Raw genomic sequence first — 9,246 nt, 5'->3', positions numbered from 1 at the left:
TGTTCTTCTTTTGTGCGCGTCCAATCGTTATACTGTTTATCAGTAATTAATTAATCAGGCAGCTCTAAACCACAGAGAGCTTGTTACATTGGCTTGAATACGTTACCGACATTCGAGGTGTTTTAATGGAAAATGCTGATTACGAACTAGATCATATTACTTTAAATTACAACTGAATACGTGTAGGTCAATATGATTGCAGCGGTCAGGCCAATTACGTGAGTCTCTGGATAATTATGACCTATTGGTCGCTAGCTCGATTTAAATTGGTTTGCAATTAGTCATTGGTTTTGATTTGTAGTAATATCTCAAAATTTTTATCGTAAAATGATTCATATCATAGCATGTCAATATTTATAAATATTAACAGCGGTATTTATGTTTATAAATTAAACAGATTAGTACTTAAAATAATTTTTAAATTTTCAGTTATATGTTTTATTTCATGTGTGACGTATGTCTTAAAAAAATGCACGACAGATATTGATAGTTCTCTTTTAATGAGTCTTACTTTTACGGTCTGCGTTCCGTTTATACTTATAAACGTTGTTTATTTTTTGCGTAAGTCATGCAATGAGTCGTATAAATCAAAATGATCTATATTTGAAACTGTATGATCAATTTAATAACAATCGCAACTATCGACCAATGTCATTTATCAAATTGCTTCTTCCAAGTGGTATATGTTTGCGTTTCAAAACAACAAAAAGAAACGATAAAAGGAAAATCTAAAAGAAAAATAAAAAGAAGAAAAGCTACTGTATGTGTATCAAATAAAAATATTTATTCGGTCAAAGAATCCGAGTCGCGTATTGAATTGAAGAAAAGCTATCTATTCAATAGCACAAGAAAGAAGTACTATAGAAGTAGATATAGTATAGTATTAGTATATAAAAATATAGTAAAGAGTCACCGACTCTATAAATCTCTTAAAAATAAGATATCTATTTTTTAGGAAACTAAACATTACAATTTATTTATATTAATAAAAATATAATTTGTTTAGATAACTAATAAAGTAAAATCTCACAATTATAATTGAACATATTATTTAATTAATTGCTGTGAACATCAATATTAATTGCCGTCAGAAAAACGGATGGTGATGAGTCACAAATTATTCAATGTGATTCTATGAACGCGTTTCTCTTCATAAAGTTTATTACGTAATCAAATAACAGAAATGATCAATTAAATGTAGCCTTTCAGTTTATCGACGCGTTGCGTCGTTAAGGTTGTTATGAAAGAAAACGGTACTACGTAATGACTCTTAATGACGACTTTAATTAGTGCTGCAGAAAATACTTAGGGAGCGAGCTCGCCACGTGTAACTTAAAACCTAAAACAATGGATGTTAAACGTCTCCACAGAGTTTTATGGTTGACTTCAACCTAATGTACCACACTTCGCCACGGCGTATGCCGCGCGTTAATGGAACCGCGGATTAAGAGGGTCGTAAATGTTGCCAGAGCAAGCTGCTGGTGCTGATAAATAGCTGGGTGAATGTTTCTTCTCCACGGAACAACCACAGTTCAAACAGCATCGAGAAGTGCAAACACCTCGTATCGATAATTCGCACATCGTTCATGAAGAATTACGAACGGAATAAACAAATAACAAGATAAAATTAACTTGAAATCGATTAAAATATCTAATAATATTTATATTATGTAGATAATAACAACAAAGCGATAGCAATTTTATTAAATATTTATATAAAAATAGTAGTATCGATTTTTTTTATTTACAATATTAATATTCTTTTCATGATAAAGCTTTAGTTTATAAATATACATATTATACGAACGAAAGAAGATATTTACTATTTATATTATACAAAAAAGATATATACGATTATATAAATTAATTTTAGATCAATTTGAACTAAAATTACTATGCGACATCTTAGCGAAAGTATCAAAGTTTTTATTATACGTCGGTTTAATATGCTCCGCAAAATATAAAATACATTTAGTTAAATATCGTGAAGAGAATACGGGGATAGTGAGAATGTCGGGCACTAACAGCTATGTCCAGGAGTTTTCCCAGATAGGACGAGAGTGAAGTTCATCCGCAAATGCGATTAACCGCGTTGGAAAGGAGCTTTAATGAAAGTTACCCGCGTTCGTTCTCTCGTAGTGGTCCCGATACTTGCGTGAATTTAATCTACGCCGGAACGTCTGATGAGTTCTCACCGGAAGTAGCCCGACGAAGTGGGGAAAAAGGATGAGATATCGAGTAGCGAATAATTCACAGGACGCTTGAAAAAGCGCCTTGAAAGAGCAAAGTCGATGTAGCTACGAGAGAGTAAAATCCGGATAGAGGGTGAAGCGGATACATGTTCGGGATAAATGGACGGGTAAGGGTGAGGCACATTGCTGGAATGAAGATAAGTCGGATATGCGCTGTACTTTCGAAGGACTGATGTCACGCGTAGCTACGTGTTACTTTACGGGCTTTTTCCTTAACAGAGAGTTTTCTTTGTGTAGAAAGGATCGTGACTTTTTCAAGAGTTAGCAGAGTCTTTCTGAAGGAAATGTTTTTTTCTGGTAAAAAAAAAAAGATAATGAGATAGATAGATAAAGATGGAAAGTTCATTTCAGTATCCTTGATTTTTTTATCGTCTGCGAATAAAGTTAGATTAAAAAAAAGTATTGCAAGAGCATAAATTTTTATATGAAAATATATCCAGTATTGACGAGTAATATCTGCAATGATTATTAGAGAAATATGTATTTATAGATGTATTATAACGATCGCGTAAAGAAAATGGATGAACGACAAATATTAAATGATTATTTATTATTATTCACGTACAAAACATTATACATTGCAACAAATTGTTGCATTTTAATAACTACGGCCACGTTCGCGTGTTTAATAATTTATTCGAAAGGATTCTAAAAACGAATGCACGCTGATATTAATGAATATTTGAGTTTAATTTTTCTTTTAATTTCCCCGTTCGTGCGCGATGGTACTGAAAGCTCACCAGAGATTTTATTGTTAATCCGTAGCCGTGCGCAAGCGTGTAATGCGATTGCATGTAATGGATTTAATTTTATACGCTATCAAACCAACCCTCCATCTCTCCATCTCCAGTGAATTTTTTGTTAAATTTTTCATTCTCCGCACAGGGCTGAGAATGCATTTACAGCGTCAAATTATATGTACACGAATTATATGTTACAATTACTTCTCGCGGATACTATTGTGAAAAGTAAGATGCAAAGGAAGTGTGATCAGCTGCAATAACTAGTAGCAAATAACGAAACAAGAGTCGTAAATGCTAGGAAGGAAATGCGTCTAACGAAGAAATGTATCGTCGTTCTCTACGAGACAACGACTGCGATACAAGAGTTCAGAGTTAAGTGGATTAAAAAGAAGGCATAAGGCTTGATGACCATTTCTACCTAACGTTTTAAGAACAAATGTTTTTACTTAATTGAGTCGGAACGAGTACTAACGACTCGATAAAATATTCTGTATAAACGACGAGGTTTATTAATTTCAACTGAGTTACATTAGTCATCCATTTTTCATTCTTTTTCTCCCATTAATAATAATGCTTGGAAGAAAAGTTCGTTCCTTTATTGCCGCGCGAACGCATAATGACACCTACCAAAAGAACACAACGGGAAGTTATTCCCTCGAGAGTCATCCGGCAAGTATATCCCACAGATTTATCTTGATGCGTTAGAGAGCGCCGCATTTACCCTCAGCTCCAATGAAATTGTCGATTAGTACAATCCTTTTTCCTCGACAATCGCTGATACAATAGCGCAGTAAACCCCGTTCATATTACGGTGATGTCGAAAGCTTGGCGTTAGGATATCGATTAATACATAACTTTTATAATGGGTATTTAATGTATTCTAGAAGTTATAGCTAATGGAAGCAATTTCTGGTCTACGCTAACGCTATTAATATTAATTTAATTTGTCGTTCTAATTTTATAAAACTATATGATACTTTCTGACAATTCACTTGTTAATTGTTCCAACTATTTTGATAACGTTTTTCTGATGAAGCGATAAATAAGATGTATTGCCAATTCATAATTGTAGACGCATACTTTTAATAAAAATCTATCATAGTATTAAGTAAACAAATTACTTTATAATTTTGCAATATTGCCATCTATCCATTTGATCGTCTGCCTAGAAAGTTTCTAAACGGCTCAACTTTTTCCTTTTTAGTATCTAAAAACTCCACTGAAATAAAGTATATAAGTCAGTATAAACCAGTTGACAATAAAGGGTCAAAGTTCAAGTCAATGAAAGATTGTCAATGATATAAAATAAATCAAAGGAATTAAAATTGCTAATTTTAAGAGATTGTAATGTATTATATATTTCGATATTGTTTAAGAATTTTTTCCAATAGTTACAGTTTTTCGCTGCACTACTTAGTTACATCCGTTGTAAAGGATTTATGCATGGAAAAGAGCATTTTTATTAAGGTATCTTTTTGATCGCATATACGAGTAAGATTGCAAAAGTTTCTACTTTTGTATGTATATCGCTCGTTAATTTAAAATTTTAAATGCTTCAAAAAAGAATCGCTCAAGTTTTTGTATCCGCTCTTTTTCGATACGCTTGAACGACTTAAGTAGCAAAGTAGAAAAAGAAAAAGCGCCTGGGAATGATAGGATTGAGAACTATTCGGTTGTAATTAAACATTAATCGGAGCTTGCTCGGGATTTCAGTTTTTGTTGTTTGATCGTCGCAGCAGAGTATGTCTTGTGAGAAAATAAATAAGAGCTGTGGCGACGACTCCTCGCAGCCATATAAAATTAAACGTCTTAACGAAGCGCAGTTTCCTCTCCTCTCTTCCTCCTCTCTTTTCCGCCTACCTCTTGTTTCTCAGCAGTATATTTTCACTTGGAATCTTACGAGGCTCGTGATAAATGCGAATCGTAAAACGGCAAGAGCAGATCTGGAGACGTAATTAAGAAACGAGGAACAGTTTCGGCGAAAGAAGAGCACAGCGTGGCACATAAATCTGCTTTTCAAATTAAATTTAGCTTTACAAATCCGCCGTGTCCGATAGTAAAAGTTATTCTGTGAAACGACGGACGTAAGATAAGTCCTTTTTCTATGCTAATCATTGTGTGAGAGTGGTTTCGTCGGTTTCGTCGGCGAGAATATAAAATAATTTCAGTCATAATTTATTTCGTATAAATCCATATTAGATTTCGTTTTGACACACGCTATTTAAACATCCGCGAATATAAAGATTAAAAAAAAATACTAAGTATTCCCGTGAAAATTATTAGAATGCTTTGTAACTATCACATAGTTAAGATTAATTGAAATAAAAAATCTTGACATGAAAATATTACAATAGTTTTTTAGTTATAAACGATTAAAGTTGGTCAGTAGCATCGCATAAAATATTTACACCATCTGATTCATAATTGCAGTTACGTGTGTCCCGCTCTGTCATGTTATTTTATTCTCTTCCAAGTGGCCATAAATTTGTATTATGAATGAATATGGATGAACTCTGAAAAATTAGGATTATAACAATTACATTATATAATAATCATAATATTTATTTAACCATTTCATATTAAATCATTGAATTGAAATATCCCACGTATCTTTTTATTTTTACTTATGTTATTAATATATGCATTTTGAAAATTATACACATTGAAAATTTCTGAATGTTATTTTTTGCTCCAGACATTATAACATTTATGTTTTACATCTTAACATTTTATTTTTTTTTTCATTATATCAGTATGTAGCAAGAATAAGAATATATACATATATGTATTCAATATATACATCTGTAAAATATATATATATATCTGAAAAATTAATTAAAATGAAAATTATTAGGTGTACAACTTTGCTTCCGCCGTTTTTTTTCCGAAATTCGAGGCTTTATTGTAAAAAACTGGTTATACATTTATGATTCAAAGTATTGTCCATCGCTGGCCACTACTTTTTCCCATCTTTCGGGTAGCGTACGAATCCCGCGTCGAAAAAACTGGTCATCTTTTGAGGCTATCCACGAATCGATCCAATTTTTTACTTCTTCATAAGACCGGAAGTGCTGGTCAGCCAGGCCGTGTGCCATTGATCGAAACAAGTGATAGTCAGAGGGAGCAACGTCTGGAGAATACGACGGGTGGGGTAGGACTTCCCATTTCAACGTTTCCAAGTATGTCTTGACCACTTTCGCAATATGGGGTCGAGCATTGTCATGCTGCAAAATCACTTTATCGTGTCTCTCGTTGTATTGCGGCCGTTTGTCTTTCAATGCTCGGCTCAAACGCATCAATTGCGTTCGATACCGATCGCCTGTAATTGTTTCAGTCGGTTTAACAGTTCATAATACGCCGAGCTGGTTCCACCAAATACAGATCATGACCTTGGACGTCAAATTCACCGTTCTTGAAGCGTTGAAACCACTCACGACACGTTCTTTCACTAATAGTGGCCTCACCATAAGTATTTGAGAGCATTCGATGAGCCTCAGCCGCAGATTTCTTCATATTGAAGCAAAAAATTAAAACCTCCCGCAAATGACGAGAATTTGGCTCGTAAACTGACATTTTCAATCGAGAATAACTTTATGATGCAGACACAAATCGACTAATGTTTCTATGGGGTTATGTTGACAGATGCCCAAGTTTATTGTATGACGTCTATGATCTATTTATTTCGACCACCACTTACCGCTAAAGCCATCTATAGGAAAACGGCGGAAGCAAAGTTGATAAGTAGAGAAAAATTGCAGTAAAATTATTTTATTATAATTTCGTTAACTAAGATTTTAATGTTTTCAATGATGAGTATGAGATTACTCATCTTGATCAACTAATTTACGAAATATTACCGATTATGAGAAGCAGACTTTCACAAAATTTCAGAAAACGAGAAAGAAAGAAAAAAACTGCACACACAAGAAACTGCGCATTTTACAAAAAATAATGTAATATAGAAAATATGTCAATTAGTAGATGTGAAATATTAAACAAAATTACTTAACAATTGTTAAAAATGTTAAACAAATGCATTTTTTGTTTGTTTCTAGTTAAAAAATATAATGCACTTTAAAATGTCTATGTTTTTTCAGCATATAAGTTAACGATGAAAAAATGTTTTCTCAATATCTCAGAGTACTTATATTATAAGTCATTGAAAAATTGAACACTACGTCTTTACTAACTAAAAAAATGAAATTTTGGACAAAATGCATTTTGAAAGTCTGCTCTCTTCATATATTTCGAGCAAAAAATAATATTCTAGTAATTCTGTCATCTCAAAGTTGCGTTAGAAAAAACTGGCTGTGCTTTTTCCCAGTTTTTAGTCATTCTAAGTAACCTTAATGTTTCATCAACCTTGATTACACTAGCCAAGTGTAGCGTCAAAGCACCGTCCGTAGTTTTGACAAACTGCCATATGTGAGTGCTTTTCGGCCAAAAAGTAATTCAACTGCGGTGCCTAATTTCGCAGTTAAATGAATTTCGCTTGAGTACTTCGTTCGTGGAGTTGACAAAATGAAACACTGTGACTCAGAACACCAATTGAGGAACATTGTTAATATCAGCATATGTTGCAGAAAGTATATATTTCTACATATGACTCAGATTGATTGATTATTGCTGAAAGAATTTCTGACTGATCCAAATTGAATGCTTCATGAAATGTATACGTTAAACTGAACAACATAACAGAGATTGAATCATTTAACATGTAAGTACTTACCAAAGTCTGTTCATTATTTCGACTGACAAATTAGATTTAACATTACGTTGAAGTGTGTCAGTTAATTAAACATAGTTTGCATGCGTATAATGTTGTGTTTCTGTATAGTTTCGCTTAATTTTATCACATTAATAAGAAGTTACCATGTAACATTAATTTTCTCAGATTTTGGTCAAAAAAGATAAATGCCTTCTAATAAATTTCATATATTATTTTACTTTTTGCATTAATTCATGTATTAATTTAATTATTAATTTTTGTCCAATTCAATAATTATATTCGGAATGTAATAATAATTAAATTATTAATGTAATGTAATATTTTACGATATTTATGTAAAGCATAAGCTGTTATTTTTTCTTCCACAATTTTTACAAATTTTAACAATTATTGAAACATCATGAACGCAAGAAGAGAAACATGTTTCCTATTCAATTAGCCTCAACAACGTTGATCTTCCTTATTACATGTTTACGGATGCAGTTACTTTTGTTACAGTAGCTAAGTTAAAATTCGAAATGAATATGTAAGATGATGAAAGCGCTAATTGTTTGCCAACCGTGTCTTGTGCATATTTACATTTATATTGATTTTCCTTGCGGCATTTGTCACGATTTTCGTGGATTGGGTATCGCTACTAACTCCGAGACAAATATTTGTTTATCGTTATCCGTAGATGAGTTTCTTGAAATAACACACGAAGTGAAACAACCATTGAGAGAGATCTCCGAAATGCTGCTCCATCGAAAGTTGCGCATAGAATCGTAATCATCAAATGTCGGGTGGGGCCGTGAGTTATCTGCCGCTTTAGATATTAATTGGAGCTGTACAATTTCAACAGTCCTCTTCATACTTCAGCTGATGCATTACGGTCTGTTCTACTACTTATGGCAATGCGATATACATGATTACTTCAGTAATACAACACACGTCATGGCCTGCCAACGTCAGTTACGCATATAGATATAGGAATTTCGATATATATGTCGACTGGGTTGCGTATGCGATTGACCTATTGCGATAACCAAGTATTAACTGATGGAATTACCGTACTGTTTGTATGAGCATCTATTCCGAATTGATGTACGTTCCACTGATACGTTCCATATATATCCACACCGTTAATCGAACCTACGTTAGCTCATCAAAAGCATTGCGGAAAATTGTACTGGCCCATCTCAGTGAAATAAATAAAATTGCAACAAATTCCTAGTTCAATTTTTTAGGAATTTACTTTGTTTTCCTCTTTTATTGTTAATTCTTTTCTTCGCAATTTACAGTTTTTTTTTAAATTTTTATTGTAATTTTTATTGTAATTATGGTATTAATTCAGATTAACAGAATATTATAAAATATGATCTCCATTAAAATAAAAAATTTAAATTTCGTGTAAGCTCATTTTGCGGACGAACAGTTATATTTAGTCCATTGAGTGGATGGCGGTATCGATATCACACACACACACACACACACACACACACACACACACACACACACACACACACACACACACACACGCACG

The sequence above is a fragment of the Atta colombica genome, unplaced genomic scaffold (assembly GCF_001594045.1).
Source record: "Atta colombica isolate Treedump-2 unplaced genomic scaffold, Acol1.0 scaffold47, whole genome shotgun sequence".
In the NCBI taxonomy this organism is placed as follows: domain Eukaryota; kingdom Metazoa; phylum Arthropoda; class Insecta; order Hymenoptera; family Formicidae; genus Atta; species Atta colombica.
Note: the sequence above shows the minus strand (reverse complement) of the source record.